This window comes from Kogia breviceps, chromosome 6, assembly GCF_026419965.1.
Source record: "Kogia breviceps isolate mKogBre1 chromosome 6, mKogBre1 haplotype 1, whole genome shotgun sequence".
Taxonomy (NCBI): domain Eukaryota; kingdom Metazoa; phylum Chordata; class Mammalia; order Artiodactyla; family Physeteridae; genus Kogia; species Kogia breviceps.
Window position 1 is genome coordinate 45,169,910 of NC_081315.1, and position 20,151 is coordinate 45,190,060.

General features: G+C 41.2%; 2 protein-coding genes across 5 annotated transcripts in view; one reads left to right on the plus strand and one right to left on the minus strand.

Moving 5' to 3' along the window:
- LOC131758721 (RE1-silencing transcription factor-like) overlaps window positions 1–20,151 on the minus strand; it is a 236,927-nt gene that overhangs the window by 176,962 nt on the left and 39,814 nt on the right. The window contains exon 1 of one of the 3 annotated variants that reach the window (XM_067035761.1): window positions 1,745–2,014. The exons of the other annotated variants lie outside the window; for them this stretch is intronic. The gene's annotated coding sequence lies outside the window, so the exon portion shown is untranslated. Of the gene's footprint in view, window positions 1–1,744; window positions 2,015–20,151 lie in introns of those variants that run through there. 3 annotated transcript variants of the gene reach the window in all.
- Window positions 1–20,151, plus strand: part of HOPX (HOP homeobox) — a 34,918-nt gene that overhangs the window by 2,110 nt on the left and 12,657 nt on the right. Inside the window, exon 1 of one of the 2 annotated variants that reach the window (XM_059067177.2) lies at window positions 1,761–1,943. The exons of the other annotated variant lie outside the window; for it this stretch is intronic. The gene's annotated coding sequence lies outside the window, so the exon portion shown is untranslated. Of the gene's footprint in view, window positions 1–1,760; window positions 1,944–20,151 lie in introns of those variants that run through there. 2 annotated transcript variants of the gene reach the window in all.

Sequence of the window (20,151 nt, forward strand, 5' to 3'; positions counted from 1 at the left end):
ACCAGACCGTCAGGATTGTGTACTTTTATAGAATTGGAAGGGTCCCAGAGATCATCCAATGCAGTGGTTGCACACCTGGAGAATTGTTTTTAAAAATACCTGGGGGGCTTCCCTGGTGGCGCAGTGGTTGAGAATCTGCCTGCCAATGCAGGGGACACGGGTTCGAGCCCTGGTCTGGGAAGATCCCACATGCCACGGAACAACTAGGCCCATGAGCCACAACTACTGAGCCTGAGCGTCTGGAGCCTGTGCTCCGCAACAAGAGAGGCCGCGACAGTGAGAGGCCCGCGCACCGCGATGAAGAGTGGCCCCCGCTTGCCACAACTAGAGAAAGCCCTCGCACAGAAACGAAGACCCAACACAGCCAAAAAGAATAAATAAATAAATAAATATTTTTTAAAAAAACAAAAAACCTGGGACTGAGCTCCACCCCAACTAATTAAATAAGAACGACTCGGTGGGTGGCCCCCGGCACTGCTTTTTAAAGCTCCCCAGGTGATTCTAATGTGCAGCTGGGGATGAGAACCGGTGACAGCCAAACCCCTCACTTGACACAGAGAGAGGGCAGGGTCTGCCCTTAGCCACACGACCACACAACCCCCGACCACCCTGTCCCAGGGCCCAGGGAGGACAGCAACAGGACCTCAGAGGACGAGGGATCCCCAAGACCATTACTTCTAGGTCCTCAACACCACATTTCCAACTCTATCTAGGATAGGGTATCCGGCGCATTTCCAGCAAATCCTTAGAACCCAGACATGCTCCCGGCGGCAGGCGGGAGGAATTAGAGCCTCAAACGTACATTATATAAGGATTGTGCTAATGTGTGAGAAGGGATGTTTCAAAACTAAAGCTTCCTTTTGTTTCCTACATAATATCTGGTCTAAGCCAGAAGATTATAATCGTTGAAAAGAACTGCAGCGGACGCACCAGGCGCCCTGCTCCGGGGGACAGCCAGGTGGTTCTTTGCGGAGCCAGCCCGGGTTCTCAGCACTGGGATGGGTTGATTCGGCACCACAGGTTTTTTTCATCGTGATTTCCGGGTCAGCACAGGCAGAAGCGTGAGTGAAGTTTGTGGTTTCTGTTCTTCCTGCCCGTCCCTCACCTTGGCACGTGTGACCCTGCAAGCGGAGCTGTAGGGCTGCCCCTGGGGCCACAGCGCCTCACCTGCTCTGCCTGGGCCAGCTGGTCATGTTTCAAGTGACTTCCCACCTCTCCTCCAAGTCCGATAATTTCTAGTGTCTCATCCCCTTAGGACTTTTCTTACCCAGCTCTGGGAAACTAATTAAAGTTATAATGTTAATAGACAATAATTGTTTAATGAGTTACGTCCTTCCCTGGTACGTTACATAGGTTCCAGCAAGATAATGTTTACCTGGGAGTTCTTTGAAATGTTATATAAATATCATTACCATTTGGAGAAATCAGGAGAATCAAAGTTTTATGCAAAATTTATAATCCCTACTGGTCAGAATCCCAAGCAGCTTGCTGGGGGAAAATATACCAAAATTGGAAGTTTTCAATAGAAATCCTCAAATCACATCCCATAGGGAACTCCCTGCACACTGTGGGCCCTGAGAGATTTCTTTTTCTGAATTAGTCTATTCTTTGTTAAATGCATTCGTCCTCATCGGAGATGGCTGCACTTCATTTATCTTTCTGAGAAATGGAAAGTCACATTAAGGTCACTACGGTAGAGATAAAATGTCAATACATTCTGCTCACAGGGCTTTATAAATATTACCTGCTTCCTTCTCCAGGGCAGAAGGCTGGCACTGGTAGAACAGCTTGCCCAGGCTTCGTGACAAGGGGCTTCTTTCCTTGAGGACCCACCCAGTCCTCCAGCTTGGGTCCCCTTATTTCCTGTGACTCCGACGGCCCTTTCTTCTATACGGAAAGCTCAGATTGCTGCAGCTCTTGTTGGCAAGTGGCAGCTGTACTAGGTAGGTCCAGCCTCTGAAGAGGGGTGTGGTCAGGGGTGTACTTAACCTCCCTCTGGGGAAGTAGCGTCTGCAGACTGCAGGGAGCCAGGTGGCACAGAGACCTCATTGGTGAGAACAGCAGTGAGGAGGGGAAGGGGAAGGTGAGCATTATCCTGGGTCCCGGGGGACCAGGAGATGGGGACCCAAGTTTTGGGGGAAAGGATTAGGCTGTTGCCACCAGGGCGACACCCCAAAATTGGTTTAATGCTGCTGTCCAGAAGCCAAATGTTCCTTCTTCTTGCCATTCAGAGTCTCACCAAAAAAAATTATTTTTTAAAGAGTAAATTAAAAACAAATTTTTTTGCACCGCTGATGAAATAGGCTTGTACAACAGCGACAGAATTTCTGCCTTCTTTGGATTACTTTTTTAAAAAACGTTTTTCCCCTAAGCTTTGTTTCCAAATTCTCTTAGTGTGGAATGGCTTATTTCCCTTGGGCACATTTTTTTAAGATTGTGTCATGACCTAACATGGATTAGTTTTCTGATGTTGTTGATGGCTTCCGCCAACTTTTAAAAAGCCAGGTGAACAGGGCTATGCAATGATGAAATTGTTAGAAGGGTGGCCTGTGGTCCAGAGTGATTTATGAAGTACTAACCTGCCCGTTAAAAACCAACACCTGAGGAGGGACTTCCCTGGCAGTCCAGCAGTTAAGACTCCACGATGCCACTGAGGGGGTGAGGAAAACCCAACACCTGAGCATCCCAAGGCAGCCCCTGGATCACCCCATCCTGTCCACAGGCCTGGGGCCAGTGGAGAACAGGCTTGAGGCTGCAAATAAAAGGGCCTGTCCTGATACAGGGGCTGCCTGCATCTGCCCTCTTCCTGGCCCTGGCTCCGTTGGCCTCCCTTGCCTTTTTCAGTGACCTTGATGTGGATTTGGCGTTCCACTGCTGTTGATTCTGAACACAGGTGGGGTTTGGGATGTATGAGTGCCTGACCAAGCAGGTGCAGGTCAGGCTGTCCTTTTTTTTTTTTTTTTTTTTTTTTTTTTGCGGTACGCGGGCCTCTCACTGTTGTGGCCTCTCCCATTGCGGAGCACAGGCTCCGGACGCGCAGGCCCAGCGGCCATGGCTCACGGGCTTAGTTGCTCCGCGGCATGTGGGATCTTCCCGGACCAGGGCACGAACCCCTGTCTCCTGCATCGGCAGGCGGATTCTCAACCACTGCGCCACCAGGGAAGCCCCAGGCTGTCCTTTTTAATTGCTGGGAAAATGCCTTCATTGATCTTTAGGCGATATGGTGAACACTCTTCCACAGAACTCCAGTATAGACAGGTCCTGGCAGTGTAGACAGGGTCTACAGTCCCATGTAGACAGCCTAGCCTGGGAAGCAGAGTAGGGGTCTGGTGGTCAGGAACCCAGTCCTATTGTTAGCTCTACTTCAGCTATAATGGAATTTTAAAGCAGGAGGTAAAAGCCTAAAACATCACTTGTCCCAGTGGATTATTAATAGTGCCCCCTTTCATTCTCAACAATTCCTGGCCGTGAGCAATATACTCTGTGGTCACCTGTGAATACAGTATATGAAGGTACAAGAGAGTAAAGAGAGTTGTTGCCCTGTATCTTAGGATTAGTTGCAAGCTGAGCTGACTCTGAACCCAGGCCTCCCCATGCCTCATTCTGGCCTCTCTGCCAAGTCACTCACTCCCGCTGTGACTCAGGTTCCCTGTGGGAAGCACTGTATCCGTCCTGCCCAGACAGAGAGCTGTTTATTTATATTGGCTCATCAAAAAGAAGTTCAGTATGAATGCTGGGCATTCAAGGAATCGTTAATCACAAGGTCAGCTTACTCTGACATTTGCTTTAGGCTCTTGTTAGCTCATGAGCATGTTTAGGTCATGATAGAAGCTCTTTTGAAAGTAGGGAAGTTAACTTTTACCCACCCTCATATAATTTCTTGTAATTTACTTCTGGCGGTTTTGATAAAATGTGACCAAACATAAAAATCCTGTCAGATCTTTCATGAATGAACTATTCTATCTTTACATGTTAAAACAAAAACGAAGTCATAAACAACGTAAGGCAGACATTGATCAGCTCTAATCTCAGAGTACACACTGCGCAGGAAACTAATGGTGGTCGTTCCAGCCATTAGATCTAGATGGATCATGACAGAAATTTCCTGTAATTCTTAAGGGCATGACAGATCTGCTTAGATAGTTTAGTCTTTGTTGATGTCTTTTCATTTCCTTCCTGTGAGGTTTCTACCTTAGGAAATTTACCTAAACAATTTTCCCTAGGGCTTATATTCCCTGTCTCCTTTCCAAATTTCTAGTCTATTGGTTCAGGAGTAGAATCTGTTTTATAAAAATCTTTAATTCAATAATTTATGCCCAGAAATGTCTATCACTTTATTGTGTATTCTTCACACTGTTTGTGGATAATATTGGGTTGGCCAAAAAGTTCATTTGGGGTTTTCCATATGATCTTATGGAAAACCCCAAATGAACTTTTTGGCCAGCCCCAATAGACTAGCATCCTTTGGAAGTGACTAGAACTGAGGTTTTTGAAGCAGGAGTGAAGAAAGAGGGAGGCCTCTTCTGCCTTCATTAGCATGGTACCCAGTTCAGGGTTCCACAATTTTTTTTTTTTTTTTTTCCTGCGGTACGCGGGCCTCTGACTGCTGCGGCCTCTCCCGTTGCGGAGCACAGGCTCCGGACGCGCAGGCTCAGCGGCCACGGCTCAGGGGCCCAGCCGCTCCGCGGCATGTGGGATCTTCCCGGACCGGGGCACGAACCTGCGTCTCCTGCATCGGCAGGCGGACTCTCAACCACTGCGCCACCAGGGAAGCCCGGTTCCACAATTTAAAAGGGAGGAGAGTCCTTGGAACTAGCTAAAAAGAGCTCTTAGATGACTAAATAATTTTTTCAAAGTCTATAAAGAGTGGCAAAAGGACCTGCTGTTATTTAAATTGGATAAGAGAAAGCTAGAAAGCCATTTGATGATGGTGTTGAAAAGCATGGAGTTCGGTCATGGAGGACAATGACCAGCTATTCGCCTTGCCCTTCGGGGAAAAACCAAGCCCAGGGATTGGTGTAGGCTGCAGCATGAAGGGTATTAGGAGAGCCATGAAGTATTCCCTCATTATGCAAAAAATACACTGGAAAGAATTATACAGACAAGCTCTGAAAGATGGGGCAGTCCAACAGTGTTCTAATTTTTCAAGTCTTTTTTTTGGTCTTTAGGCTCACGTTGAGTTAACACATTCCTTAATTCATAGTGCACACAAGACCCTTCTTAGGTTTTACATCTCATTCTATTTCTTCTGCTCTCCCACTCTCCCTCTTTCTTGCTCTCTCTTTTAACTCAACCCCGTATTTTTATGGTCTACATACATTGCTGATTATATTTCTAATGTTTCCAATGCATTACTTCTAAGTCCATATATACAGTAACTTTGCTACTTATATACATTATTGGCTTATCTAATCCTCTAGTGTTGGGCATTTCTTCTGTCCCTAGTTCTCACCAATGATGCCATAATGAATACACTCACACGTATACTCAACCACCCTTTAGATCTGGTTGGTGGGAGACAGGGGAAGGGAGAAGTGTGGGCTAGATGGCCTACGCTTTCTTAAAGCAATATGGAATATTGAACTGTCCATAAGAAATGGAGACACATGACATCATAAGTTCTAGTCTAGTATCTCAAACATTTAGGAGCTTCTCTGTGTCCCTTTACTAAGACTTTAAAAAGTAACCGAAATAATTTTCTGGAACTTAAAGAGTGTGATCTTCAGCAATCTCTCCTTCTCAATGTCATCTTCTTAAACTTGGCTGGTCAGTTTTAGAAGCATTTAATTTCTCTGTATTGGTGACTGATTACTGGACAAAGCAAATGAAATGTTCTAAGAAATCTTTTTAGGCATAAGTTTGATGAAGTTTCTACAATGTTTTGCTACACTAATGGTTGCAAAACCAAATGTTATTAGTTGCCCAACATTATATCCTGAATCACTGGGAAAGCTGGATTAGAACCTTAATAATGGTATCTTGTATCTATATACTGCTTATAATTTATAATGCTATTCATAAACTTAATCCATCTCACTGAATCCTACTACAACCTTGTGGGACAGGTGGAGTAGGATTACAGCTTCAGTTATAGATGAAGAAATGGAGATTCAAAGCAATTAAGTGAATTGTCCACAGTCACTTGGGGATTTAATTGCTACTGCTGGAAGGAGAGTGCGGGTCTTTTGAGGCTGCATCCAGCCTCTTTCTGCAACATTATGTCTGATGCTCAGAGAAAGGATCTACTGTAGGTTCAGAGCTAGCTTTCTGGTGTTATCTGTCCTTTTCAATTATTTTGTGATGTTAATGATTAGGCTAGAGCAGCACACCCTCTGTTTATCCCATTAGTTGAACACCTATTCATAAAAACCACTCAATGGGGGAAAAAATAAGGTCCATATAACTGAGTATCATGGCAGCAAGCAGCATGCATGGCTGGACTTTGGCATAACTTGGAGCTCCACAAAGAACCAGGTGTGTGTTATTTTATTCATTACTTAAAGTACAGTCATAAAATAAGAATGGTAGTTGGACCATAAAAAATAATAATTGACTCAAGTGTATTTGTGCAAAGAGAGAATTCCATTCTATCAAAGAATCTTTTCTGCAAATGCACAAACAACCCGAGGAAGTTATGCCTGCTTGCATTGGGCAGGTTTCAAAGGCCTATGAGTGGGCACCCTAAACATCTACCGATCATGCATGTGCCATCCCTTGAAGGTCCCCAACTACTGTTCCTTACTAAGTAATTAGGGCTCAGGCAAAAATACTGTAGAACCCAGAATACATTTTCAAAAACAATAAATCATGATGACATGTCCCCAGAATTACAAATACAGTCCTTTTCAGAGTCAGGCATTGGAATGAGAACATTTTCAGAAAGAAACTAATTTTTTAACATTCTAAAGTGACTGAATGGTCACAGAGAAATATGACAATTCTACTTGATTCTTAATTATCTATGTGTGGCTTATTGGGACTAAATTTTTAAAATATCAGACTGATTTCCATCATCAGCATTTAAGTTTTTGAGCATCCCTCCTTTTCTATGCAACAAACACACACACCTCCCTAATGACTTAATTAATATAATTAATGTTCTCCTAAATAAAACATAATTAGGACGTTAAATGGGTCACACAAAAATTAATAACATACTCTAAAACATAAAAAGAATATTTATCTGCCATTTTGACTTCTTTGTGCCATTTTTCTTCTCTACAAACTCTTTAGAAATTTGATCTTTTTGTTACTTGCTTCTAGGTTTAGTAGTGCAAATTTCCCTTTATGTTTAATGGTTTTCTTTAGAAATATTGAGACACCGCCCACCCCCCACCCCCCCCAATAGAAGAACTCTGTCTAATTTCTTGGTGTATTAGGGAATCAGAGATTTTCAAAGAGGAGAGCTGATGATTCAATTTACTTCACAAGTCTCATGCTTCCTGTGTTATCTGGTTTGAAAAGCCCTGGCTCTGCACCATGGAAATCTCTAGTACAAGCCAGTTTTGTTCCTTTGTTTATATTTGATCATAGGCCCAAACTCTGTTTGATATGTAATGGGTATTCACACTTACTAAGCATTACTACAACTATACTAACAATACCCAAAGCAGGCAGAAGCCCAAGCATTATTCACCCTACCAGATAAATTTCTATTCTATGTATTCAAACTGCAGTAAAAATGAAAGATCAGGAAATTTGAAGCTATATATCCTCTTACCTTTAACCACAGAGCTGCAACAAGTATGCTTTCTTAAGAGCAAAAAGCAGCCTCCTGTTCATTACTTTGGATAGGTGTATGTGGTTCTGTCCTCTAAGATCCTAATAGACCTGCATCTTACTAACAGCAGCTCAGATGCCTAAATTCAACAGGTGCATTGTTACTTTCCCACACCTAAGTGAAAAATTTAACCTTTTACATATAGTAAGGGGACCAGATATCCAGGTTTGCCTGGGACATTTCTGATGCATGCCTGTTGTTCTGGTGTAATTATTCACAGCACCCCTTTTAGGCTTAAGTGTCCTCACTTAAGTGATGACAAATTATATGTCATGTTAATTTAACAGATAGGCTGAATATTAAAAAGCACCTTGGTTCAAAATATTTCATGGGCCCCTCAGTTGTTCTTTGAAGTAGAAACTAGACACAAAGTGTTCAGCAAATCAGGGACATAGGCTAAAAGAGGCCACTGTACTCCCCTTTCTCAGGTCAATGACATCAGTAAACTGTTGATGAAGAATAACATGATGATTTGAAACCCAGACCATTCTGATCATCAGAATATTAAAAGAGAAATGATCTCAGAGGTCATGTGGCCCAATAGCTTCACTTTTCTGGCTGAAGAAATAATCATAACACTTCTGGAAATGTGTATGTTATTTCACAGTTTTCTAAATTGTTTCATGAGCAAAGGAATCTCACTGGTTCACAACTGGAGTAAATAGGCAAGGAAGGAAGTTTTTAGTCACATTTTACAGAGAAGAAAACTAAGCTGCAAATAAGTAAAAAACAAACAAACCGTGGATTGGTTCAAGATGGTGGCGTAGAAGGACATGCTCTCACTCCCTCTTTCAAGAACACTGGAATCACAACTAACTACTGACAACAATCATCGACAGGAAGACACTGGAACTCACCAAAAAAGATACCCCACATGCAAAGACAAAGGAGAAGCCACAATGAGATGGTAGGAGGGGTGCTATCACAATAAAATCAAATCCCATAACTGCTGGGTGGGTGACTCACAAACTGGAGAACACTTATACCACACAGGTCCACCTACTGGAGTGAAGGTTTTGAGCCCCCCTGAGGCTTCGCAACCTGGTGGTCTGGCAACAGGAGGAGGAATTCCTAGAGAACCAGACTTTGAAGGCTAGCAGGATTTGATTGCAAGACTTTGGCAGGACTGGGGGGAAACAGAGATTCCACTCTTGGAGGGCACACACAAAGCAGTGTGCGCATTGGCACCCAGGGGAAGGAGCAGTGATCCCATAGGAGACTGAACCAGACCTACCTGCTAGTGTTGGAGGGTCTCCTGCAGAGGCAGGGGGCAGCTGTGGCTCACCAAGGGACAATGACACTGGCAGCAGAAGTTCTGGGAAGTACTCTTTGGCGTGAGCCCTCCCAGAGTCCACCATTAGCCCCACCAAAGAGCCTGGGTAGGCTCCAGTGTTGGGTTGCCTCAGGCCAAACAACCAACAGGGAGGGAACCTAGACCCACCCATCAGCAGACAAGCACATTAAAGTCTTACTGAGCTCTGCCCACCAGAGCAACAGCCAGCTCTACCCAGCACCAGTCCCTCCCATCAGGAAACTTCCACAAACCTCTTAGATAGCCTCATCCACCAAAGGGCAGACAGCAGAAGCAAGAACTACAACCCTGCAGCCTGTGGAACAAAAACCACATTCACAGAAAGATAGACAAGATGAAAAGGCAGAGGGCTATGTCCCAAATGAAGGAACAAGATAAAACCCCACAAAAACAACTAAATGAAATGGAGATAGGAAATCTTCCAGAAAAAGAATTCAGAATAATGATAGTGAATATGATCCAGGACCTCGGGAAAAGAATGGAGGCAAAGATTGAGAAGATGCAAGAAATGTTTAACAAAGATCTAGAAGAATTAAAGAACAGAGATGAACAATACAATAACTGAAATGAAAACTACACTAGAAGGAATCAATAGCAGAACAACTGAGGCAGAAGAATGGATAAGTGACCTGGAACACAGAATGGTGGAATTCACTGCTGCAGAATGGAATAAATAAAAAAGAATGAAAAGAAATGAAGACAGCCTAAGAGACCTCTGGGACAACATTAAATGCAACAACATTCGCATTATAGTGGTCCCAGAAGGAGAAGAGAGACAGAAAGGACCTGAGAAAATATTTGAAGAGATTATAGTCGAAAACTTCCCTAACATGGGAAAGGAAATAGCCACCCAAGTCCAGGAAGCGCAGAGAGTCCCATACAGGATAAATCCAAGGAGAAACACGCTGAGACACATAGTAATCATATTGGCAAAAATTAAAGACAAAGAAAAATTATTAAAAGCAGCAAGGGAAAAAATGATAAATAACATACAAGGGAACTCCCATAAGGTTAACAGCTGATTTCCCAGCAGAAACTCTACAAGCCAGAAGGGAGTGGCATGATATACTTAAAGTGATGAAAGGGAAGAACCTAAAACCAAGATTACTCTACCTGGCAAGGATCTCATTCAGATTTGAGGGAGAAATCAAAAGCTTTACAGACAAGCAAAAGCTAAGAGAATTCAGCACCACCAAAACAGCTCTACAACAAATGCTAAAGGAACTTCTCTAAGTGGGAAACACAAGAGAAGAAAAGGACCTACAAAAACAAACCCAAAACAATTAAGAAAATGGTAACAGGAATATACATATCGATAATTACCTTAAACGTGAATGGATTAAATGCTCCAACCAAGAGACACAGGCTTGCTGAATGGATACAAAAACAAGACCCAGGGCTTCCCTGGTGGCGCAGTGGTTGAGAATCCGCCTGCCGATGCAGGAGACACGGGTTCGTGCCCTGGTCCGGGAAGATCCCACATGCCGCGGAGCAACTAAGCCCGTGAGCCGTGGCCGCTAGGCCTGTGCGTCCGGAGCCTGGGCTCCGCAACGGGAGAGGCCACAACAGTGAGAGGCCCGCATACCGCAAAAAAAAAAAAAAAAAAAACAAAAAAACAAGACCCATATATATGCTGTCTACAAGAGACCCACTTCAGACCTAGGGACACATACAGACTGAAAGTGAGGGAATGGAAAAAGATATTCCATGCAAATGGAAATGAAAAGAAAGCTGGAGTAGCAATACTCATATCAGATAAAATAGACTTTAAAGAATGTTACAAGAGACAAGGAAGGACACTACATAATGATCAAGGGATCAACCCAAGAAGAAGAAAACACAATTATAAATATATATGCACCCAACATAGGAGCACCTCAATACATAAGGCAACTGCTAACAGCTATAAAAGAGGATATAGACAGTTACACAGTATAGTGGGGGACTTTAACACCTCACTTACACCAATAGACAGATCATCCAGACAGAAAATTAATAAGGAAACACAAGCTTTAAATGACACAATAGACCAGATAGATTTAATTGATATTTATAGGTCATTCCATCCAAAAACAGCAGATTACACTTTCTTCTCAAGTGTGCACAGAACATTCTCCAGGATAGATCACATCTTGGGTCACAAATCAAGCCTCAGTAAATTTAAGAAAATTGAAATCATATCAAGCATCTTTTCTGACCACAACACTATGATATTAGAAATCAATTACAGGGAAAATAATGTAGGAAACACAAACACATGGAGGCTAAAAAATACGCTACTAAATAACCAAGAGATCACTGAAGAAATCAAAGAGGAAATCAAAAAATACCTAGAGACAAATGACAATGAAAACACGATGATCCAAAACCTGTGGGATGCAGCAAAAGCAGTTCTAAGAGGGAAGTTTATAGCTATACAAGACTACCTCAAGAAACAAGAAAAATCTCAAACAATCTAACGTTACACCTAAAGGAACTAGAGAAAGAAGAATACACAAAGCCCAAAGTTAGCAGAAGGAAAGAAATCATAAAGATCAGAGCAGAAATAAAGGAAAGAAATCAAAAAGATCAGAGCAGAAATAAGTATATCATGCCACTAAGAAAACAATAGCAAAGATCAATAAAACTAAAAGCTGGTTCTTTGAGAAGATAAACAAAATTGATAAACCATTAGCCAGACTCATCAAGAAAAAGAGGGAGAGGACTCAAATCAATAAAATTAGAAATGAAAAAGGAGAAGTTACAACAGACACAGCAGAAATACAAAGCATCCTAAGAGACTACTACAAGCAACTCTGTGCCAATAAAATGGACAACTGGGAAGAAACAGACAAATTCTTAGAAAGGTATAACCTTCCAAGGCTGAACCAGGAAGAAATAGAAAATATGAACAGACCAATCACAAGTAATGAAATTGAAACTGTGATTAAAAATCTTCCAACAGGGCTTCCCTGGTGGCACAGTGGTTGGGAGTCCGCCTGCCGATGCAGGGGACACGGGTTCGTGTCCCGGTCCGAGAAGATTCCACATGCCGTGGAGCGGCTGGGCCCGTGAGCCATGGCTGCTGAGCCTGCACATCTGGAGCCTGTGCTACCCAAGGGGAGAGGCCACAACAGTGAGAGGCCCGCATACCACAAAAAAAAAAAAAAAAAAAAAAAAATCTTCCAACAAGCAAAAGTCTGGGACCAGATAGCTTCACAGGTGAATTCTATCAAACATTTAGAGAAGAGCTAACACCCATCCTTCTCAAACGCTTCCAAAAAATTGCAGAGGAAGGAACACTCCCAAACTCATTCTATGAGGTCACCATAACCCTGATACCAAAACCAGTCAAAGATACTACAAAAAAAAGAAAATTACAGACCAATATCACTGATGAATATAGATGCAAAAATCCTCAACAAAATACTAGCAAACAGAATCCAACAGCACATTAAAAGGATCATACACCATGATCAAGTGGGTTTTATCCCAGGGATGCAAGGATTCTTCAATATACGCAAATCAATCAATGTGATACACCCTATTAACAAATTGAAGGATAAAAACCATATGATCATCTCAATATATGCAGAAAAAGCTTTTGACAAAATTCAACACCCATTTATGATAAAAAAACTCTCCAGAAAGTGGGCATAGAGGGAACCTACTTCAACATAATAAAGGCCGTATACAACAAACCCACAGTAGACATCATTCTCAATGGTGAAAAACTGAAAGCATTTCCTCTAAGATCAGGAACAAGACAAGGATGTCCAATCTCACCACTATTATTCAACATAGTTTTGGAAGTCCTAGCCACAGCAATCAGAGAAGAAAAAGAAATAAAAGGAATTCAAATTGGAAAAGAAGAAGTAAACCTGTCATTGTTTGCATGATACTATACATAGAGAATCCTAAGGATGCCACCAGCAAACTACTAGAGCTAATCAATGAATATGGAGAAGTTGTAGGGTACAAAATTAATGCACAGAAATCTCTTGCATTCCTATACATTAATGATGAAAAATCTGAAAGAGAAATTAAGGAAACACTCCCCTGTACCACTGCAACAAAAAGAATAAAATACCTAGGAATAAACCTACCTAGGGAGACAAAAGACCTGTATGCAGAAAACTATAAGACACTGCTGAAAGAAATTAAAAATGATACCAACAGATGGAGAGATATACCATGTTCTTGGATTGGAAGAATCAATATTGTGAAAATGACTATACTACCCAGAGCAATCTACAGATTCAGTGCAATCCCTATCAAATTACCAATGGCATTTTTTACAGAAGTAGGACAAAAAAAATTTTTAATTTAGATGGAGACACAAAAGACCCCGAATAGCCAAAGCAGTCTTGAGGGAAAAAAACAGAGCTGGAAGAATCAGAGTCCCTGACTTCAGACTATACTACAAAGGTACAGTAATAAGACAGTATGGTACTGGCACAAAAACAGAAATATAGATCAATGGAACAGGATAGAAAGCCCAGAGATAAACCCACGCACCTATTGTCAACTAATCTATGACAAAGGAGGCAAGGATATACAATGGAGAAAAGACAGTCTCTTCAATAAGTGGTACTGGGAAAACTGGACAGCTACATGTAAAAGAATGAAATTAGAACCCTCGCTAACACCATACACAAAAATAAACTCAAAATGGATTAGAGACCTAAATGTAAGACCAGGCACTATAAAACTCTTAGAGGAAAACATAGGAAGTACACTCTTTGACATAAATCACAGCAAGATATGTTTTGATCCACCTCCTGGAGTAATGGAAATTAAAACAAAAATAAACAAATGGGACCTAATGAAACATAAAAGCTTTTGCACAGCAAAGGAAACCATAAACAAGACCAAAAGACAACCCTCAGAATGGGAGAAAATATTTGCAAATGAATCATCAGACAAAGGATTAATCTCCAAAATATATAAACAGCTCATGAAGCTCAATATTAAAAAAAAAAAAACCCAATACCAAAATGGGCTGAAGACCTAGATAGACATTTCTCCAAAGAAGACATACAAATGGCCAAGAAGCACATGAAAAGCTGCTCAACATCACTAATCATTAGAGAAATGCAAATCAAAGCTACAATGAGGGATCACCTCACACCAGTTAGAATGGGCATCATCAGAAAATCTACAAACAACAAATGCTGGAGAGGGTGTGGAGAAAAGGGAACACTCTTGCACTGTTGGTGGGAATGTAAATTGATACAGCCACTATGGAGAACAGTATGGAGGTTCCTTAAAGAACTAAAAATAGAATTACCATATGACCCAACAATCCCACTACTGGGCATATACCCAGAGAAAACCATAATTCAAACAGATACATGCACCCCAATGTTCATTGAAGCACTATTTACAATAGCCAGGTCACGGAAGCAACCTAAATGCCCATCGACAGACGAGTGGATAAAGAAGTTGTGGTACATATACACAATGGAATATTACTCAGCCATAAAATGGAACAAAATTGGGTCATTTGTAGAGACGTGGATGCATCTAGAGACTGCCATACAGAGTGAAGTAAGTCAGAAAGAGAAAAACATATCGTGTATTAAGGCATATATGTGGAACCTAGAAAATGGTACAGATGAACCGGTTTGCAGAGCAGAAATTGAGACACAGGAGTAGAGAATAAATGTATGGACACCAAGGGGGGAAAGTGGCAGGGGGTGGCAGTGGTGGTGTGATGAATTGGGAGATTGGGATTGACATGTATACATTGATGTGTATAAAATGGATGACTAATAAGAAAAAATAAGTAAATAAAAAATAAACATAAAAAAATAAAGTAGGCATTTGCAGTTAGAAAAACAAAACAAAACAAAGAAACAAACAAACCAAAAAAACTCCAAAAAACTACCTCAGCCAAGGTCATGTGACTATTAAGTGGAGAAGTTAAAGTTGAAATCCAGGTCTGACTCCTTTCCCAGTGCTCTTTCCATTATTCCATACCAGTGTAGTATTTTCAATCATTAATGAGTGATTTCACTCATTAATGAGTGCAGAATAGTTCCTACATATAATTTATCCATTAAAGATACACAAACATTCCCTCTGTAATTAATGCTGTATACTCAAAAGAACTTTATTTCTGCTTCTTTTTCCCTTTCCACCTACAAAGAGCTCTGGCCAGCAACTAAACTGTTGTTGTCTGACAGCGCCACTTAGGGGCTGGCTCAGGAAACATGAGGCACAATATCTTTCCTACCCTCTTCTTCGTTGTCCCTTGGGTAGAAGGATGAGGAGAAGACCATGTAAAGTAACCTCTGGCTTTTTCTTTATCGTTCACCATTCACATCATTAATCATATCTCAGATGACCTACTTTTCACATCAATACTTCTCAGCATTCCCCTTGTTTCCTTCTTCCTCTTTCCACCTCCTTATTCCATCTATGATACACAAAAACTACAGCTCTAATTATTATGCCTTTATATCAAGATAAAGAAAAGTCATACTTCTTGAAGTGAAAATAAAGTTTGATCAACATGCATTCAGTAAGTATTCACTGCACACCCAACAATGTGTCAGGGACTATTGTGCATACTTGGCATATATCATAGTTGTGCTATAAACCTCTAATATTCTCAAAAGCTTCCTGAAAACCCCTTTAGTATCTGCACCAAAACCTCACCTCTCTAAGTCAAATTTTAATTATTGGGTTGGCCAAAAAGTTTGTTCGGTTTTAAGTAAAAATAAAAGACCCATTTTTCATTTTCACCAAGAACTTCATTGAACAACATATTCATTAACCGAACAAACTTTTTTGCCAACCCAATAAAACTGCTTTTTCTTAAGCATTACTTTCAAAATAAAGAAACAATTTCTTATTAAATTTCACTAGGATATTTCATCAGGATTATTTTCTACTTTTTTCCAGTTATGAATACATAGCATTTCAATTACACTCCCTTTTGTGGGTTAGCCTGGGATTCTATCTACAATTTACAGTGTTCTTTCTAAAGAAAAGATTTTCTGAATTCGTAACAATCCTGTGAAGATAGACCTTTGGAAAAGAGACCTGTTTACAGGATGGAGATCTCCTCTAAGGAGATTGTGGAAATGGGATTGCTCTCTTTCGTTTGCCCATTTATTTCTAAGAAGGTAGACTAAATGCTCCACTTATTTCACAGAAGAAGTCTAAGATTTTATTATTGGCTTTCATCATTTTTCCATATTTCCACATACAAATCTTTGGATTAGAACATGAGCTGGGTTATCAGTGAAAACAACTCAGTGTGCATGCAAAGAATTTTATGTCCAGGGTTAATTAACGATTAATTCACTGCTGGAATTAATCCTCCCTTCCAATAGCTCTTCATAATATCTTGCTATTTTCTGTAAGCGGCTGTAAAAAGACTAAACCACTGACGGGTTTGTCCCAACAATAGTTTTAGGAGGTTCCCTAATCAAGTCAACAAAACTTTGTACATGTAGAGATTAAAACAGCAGCAATAGTCACTAAGATCCAGCTGGTCTGGTTGAAGCCAACTCTTCTGTTCCATTCTGTCAGATGCTGTAACTTTTTCTCATTTGTGTACTGTATTATTCACATAATGTCATTTTTCACTTACGTCTATACCAATTAAAGAAGAGCGTGTGGGGAAAAGGAAGCCAACCTGGCTGGTGGTGCTGGTGGTATTAACTGAAATCGCTAGCTAATCCATTTAGCTGGGTCAGAGCCATGTCTGGTCACCAAGGTTGAGAATCGTGTCACAGGGAGGGAAGCCCTGCTCCCAGACCAGCCCTGCCCCACAAGGAAGCCGGAGCAGACAGAGGACACTGCTTGACTCCTGTCCCAGGTGCATCACTCAGCTTTACTGCCCCTTTTCCACTACCACCCATCAAGGCTCTTCTGTCTACATAGCTACTTGGTAACACAGACGAAATGCCATGTAGTAGTTAAGAACATGCAGAAGTTAGACTTTCTGGGTTTTAATGCCTTCTCTGTCACTCACTTGATTTGTGATCTGGGGCAAGTTATATACATCTCCTTGGGGAAGGTGTATGTTTCCATCAGTTTACACATGTGTAAAATGGAGACAATAGGCGTGCCTAATACAGAGTGTACTGTTCCTCTAACGATTAAATGAGTTAATGTGTCTAAGACATTTAGGACTGTGCCTGGCACATAGCAATGAATAAATATATGTTGTTATTGTTATAACAGGTGAGGTTTCTGTATCTGACTCAAAAGTAGGAATCAGCTCTGTGTTATTTGAGGCAGTGAGGACCAAAGGGTATTAGGAGGCAAGAATGTTATTTTTTCCAATGTTATGTTTTGGTTTTGAACATGGCAGTTCCTGGTTGTTGAAAACACAGAGCACTGTCTTCCAAACTTTTGTCCTAAATCAAGTCATGCCAGATGCCACTGGTTACATTCAATTCAACAGGCATACAATGAGCACTTATTAAGTGGTGGAACTCTTAATGAATGCTGGAGAGATGGAAATGTATAAGAGATGACACATCTACCACAGGAGAGCATATAACTTGGTAGGGAAGGCAAGCCCATGAACAAATTATTTCAGAACAATTAGGTCATTATTCTCATAGGCCAAGATGGCCTCAAAGAATCTACTCACCAATTCATAGAATAATTGTTCCTGCTTATTATTAACTTCCTCACTACTCATCTTCTGTCCTAGTGATGCTTCCTCAGTAAGTATAAGTTAGGGAGTGGTGGTGAGGAGTGAGCAAAGAAACGAATATTTTAGTGAAAATGTCAACAACTAAGTTCAAATCAACGTACAATGTTTAGAATTTTGCTAATGAGACAACCTGCCACCCCCATGTGTTAGGTTTGAGAAACTCCATCTAGAGAAACATCTTTCAATGAAGCAGTATATACAGCATTTGATTTTTTTAAAAAAGGTTCTGATTTCAACCATTGTGCATTACCATTCCAGAAAGATTTAAAAAGGGATTGAAACCCAGAAAGAGTGAAACTCACAATTCTTACCAGTTTGCCACCCAGAAGATGCCCTACTGAACTCCTTGCTCATGGTCATTTAAAGAACAATAGTATCAGTATCTTCCACAAGCAAGCACTTTACAGTTTAGAAACACTTTCCCTACAATGATATTATATGAACTTTACAACAGAGCTGTGAGCTAGACTCAGGTGTGTATTATTCTACCCCTTCTTCGCATGAAAGAAATGGAGGCTCAGCAAAGTGATATTTCAAAGGATTAGTATTCAGGATTTCTAATTATTTGACCTTTTTACTACGTTAACTCAAATTTCATCTTACTCTTAATTCTGCTGGGTTTCCTGAAACAGAGGGGCTTCTAAGCCAAGAGGAAAGCAAGTCTAAAGAGGAGGACCTGGAAAGTACTAAGCTGAACTGGCAATTACACAGAGCACATATAAAAGCGCATGTCAGATATGCAAAACTTAAAAGAAGGCAGCACTTCATATTTTTAAGCCTTGACTTAACTACTAAGAGATATGCAACCCCTTAGCAGGGCTGAAACACTGAAAACCAAATCTGATGACACCTGTGCCTGACAAAACTGGGGGAATGAGAGGTACTTGGGATGGTATGGTCACTGGCGACCAGTTGGAATGGCATGAATTCAAGCACTAGTTGGCATCTCAGCCTTCCTGCCCCATGGAGTCTAGTGCAGCATGTTCTGGGAGAACAGCGTGCTTGTCATTGTGAGATGGCGGGTGGTTCTGTGTGTGCCTGTAGCTGTTACACGGGGTCAAAAGTTAGGAGCTCAGATCTTACCAAACTTGAACAAATTTCCCCAATGTATCTGCACCTCAAAATGTGGAGTCAGAACAAAACTTGAGAGGGGTGATCCCATTCTCTCTGTTGCCTTGGTGTCAAGTAGATACTAGGGCTTTCCCAGGAGATGTGAGGAGGTAGGTCTGCAAGAGTGCTGGGCTGTGGCAGCCACTAAGGGAATGAGGCTGGAGACCCCACAGTTGGTCAGCAATGGCCTGGCTGCCCCAGCCCCAGTTATTCACTAAAGTGATAGACTATGACTAAAATTAGAGCTCAAAGATCCAAGTAGGGGATTCAGTGATATCTTAGAATTTCTGACATCAAGAGAGCATAAGGAGACTACATTTTGGAAGTAGGCATCAATCTTGATGCCCATGACATCAAGAGCTGCCTTTACAGCTGTGGCCAGAATAAAAGAATTCAGTCTTCCTTTGATGCTGTAGATAAGTTAGTTAACCTTTCTCCACCACAAAACAGGACTAATTCCATTCCGATTTCTAAGAGAGGACTGTGAGCAAAACGGAAAGAACTAATGGCGACCTGCTTTTGAACTAGAACTCAGCACCCCATGATCACAGTATTGCAGTTCAAACACCGAGCACATTATTTGACTTCACATGTTTATATCCTATTTTAAGCCCACAGCCGAATAATCTCTCTCTTTTACACTTCCTGTCTATCCCTACATCCTTTCTTCTTCCTTATTCAGTCATTTTAAATCCATCTCTGTGGTTTTCATATGGAGACGCTGATATTCGCTTTAAGGGTGGGAGACAATAAATTGATATGGTTACACAGTTTTTAAGTGCAGAGTCAAGTCCTGACTCCCAGGAGCTCTGTAGAAGGGAAGATAGTAACATCTTTAGCATTGTACAGACAAAAGATCTGCTCTAATTAGTTTTACATATATCTTCCGTATGGCTCTTGGTGACCAGTGGAAATAACAAGCTAGCCTGGAGACAGAGTCTAAACCCTCCAAAAACACCTCAAATCTCCTTCTGGGCTGGAACAAGAAATATGTTTTTACAGTAAATAGTAAACACATGGAACCTTTTAGCCTCAAGACGTTCATCAGGATGGAAACATAAATAGCTTCAAGTAGGCTTAAATATTATTCATGGACAAAAAGAATATATAACAATTTTGGAAAAAAATTAAGAAGTTTGACAATCCAAGCATTGATGAGAATGTAGAGCAAAGGAAATGCTATATACTACTGATAGGAGTATAGTTTTGTTCAACAATTTTGGAAAAGAAGTTGGTATAATGTAAAGCTACTAGTCACATATGTTATGACCAGTTCCACTCCTAGAGAAG